General features: G+C 41.3%; 1 pseudogene; it reads left to right on the forward strand.

Moving 5' to 3' along the window:
- The first annotated feature begins 215 nt into the window (after positions 1-215).
- LOC143396599 (transcription factor E2F5 pseudogene) lies at positions 216-1075 on the forward strand (annotated as a pseudogene).
- Positions 1076-1610: the final 535 nt, after the last annotated feature.

Below are 1610 nucleotides of genomic sequence, written 5' to 3' on the forward strand. Positions count from 1 at the left end.
GCCCAGCCCGCGAGCTCGGGCCAGCAGACGCCGCAGAGCCAGGGCCAGAGCCAGAGCCAGGGCCAGGGCCAGCATCCTCAGCCTCAGCCTCCCCAGGGGCAGCCTCCGCAGCCGCCGCCGCAGCTCAGGAGCATGGGGGGCGGCAGCAGCAGGCATGAGAAAACCTGGGGCTGCTCACCACCAAGTTCGTGTCGCTGCTGCAGGAGGCCAAGGACGGCGTCCTGGATCTCAAAGAGGCTGCAGATACTTTAGCTGTGAGGCAAAAAATAAGAATTTATGATATCACCAATGTCTTAGAAGGAATTGATCTGATTGAAAAAAAGTCAAAAAATAGTATCCAATGGAAAGGTGTAGGTGCTGGCTGAAATACTAAAGAAGTTATAGACAGATTAAGATTTCTTAAAGCTGAGATTGAAGATTTACAACTAAAGGAAAGAGAACTTGATCAGCAGAAGTTGTGGCTACAACAAAGCATCAAAAATGTGATGGAGGACTCCATTAATAATAGATTTTCCTATGTGACTCATGAAGACATCTGTAATTGCTTTAATGGTGATACACTTTTGGCCATTCAAGCACCTTCTGGTACACAGCTGGAGGTACCTATTCCAGAAATGGGTCAGAATGGACAAAAGAAATACCAGATCAATTTAAAGAGTCATTCAGGACCTATCCACGTGCTGCTTATAAATAAAGAGTCCAGTTCATCCAAGCCTGTGGTTTTTCCTGTTCCCCCACCCGATGACCTCACACAGCCTTCCTCTCAGTCCTCAACTCCAGTGACTCCACAAAAACCAAACATAGCAGCTCAGAACCTGCCTGAGCAACTTGTCTCTGAAAGAAGCCAGAATCTTCAGCAGAAACCAGCTACAGAAATATCTTCAGCAGGATCTCTCAGTGGAGATATCATTGATGAGTTAATGTCTTCTGATGTGTTTCCTCTCTTATGGCTTTCTCCTACACCGGCAGATGACTACAACTTTAATTTAGATGATTATGAAGGAGTTTGTGATCTGTTTGACGTCCAGATACTAAATTATTAGATTCTGTGGAAACTTGGGACTGTTATCTACCTCTAACTGTGTAACATTTTAGACTTCTTAATAACCTAAGTATTTAAAATAATGAATGTAACACCTTTTAGTTCACTGATTCTGAAGTGTTCTTCTCTAATACTTTCTTTTTTACTTCGCAAAACTTCAACCATAAAAACAAAGGGCTCTGATGCGATAGGGGAAAAATTATTTAATATCTACCAGCCTCCCCTACAAACAAGTAGTTACATTTTTGGATTTTAGTTTTCCTTCAATTATGAATCCTTCTGTTTTCTCCTCTTATGAGAGGAAGATAAAAATAGATTTCAGCACATCAAAACAAAAAATGTTGGCCAAGGGTTAATCACTGTTTGTCTAGTATTTTTATTGCCATGAAACGATTTCTGAATATCCTTCAATACAAACAGACATTCACTGCCACTTATAAAATGAAGGATGTAAATAAGGATATGTAACTGTTTCAGTGAACAGATTTTGTGAAGTGCCTTCTGTTTTAGCACTTTAAGTTTATCACATTTTGTTGACTTCTGACATTCCACTTTCCTAGAGTATAGG

The sequence above is a fragment of the Callospermophilus lateralis genome, chromosome 4, assembly GCF_048772815.1.
Source record: "Callospermophilus lateralis isolate mCalLat2 chromosome 4, mCalLat2.hap1, whole genome shotgun sequence".
NCBI lineage: Eukaryota > Metazoa > Chordata > Mammalia > Rodentia > Sciuridae > Callospermophilus > Callospermophilus lateralis.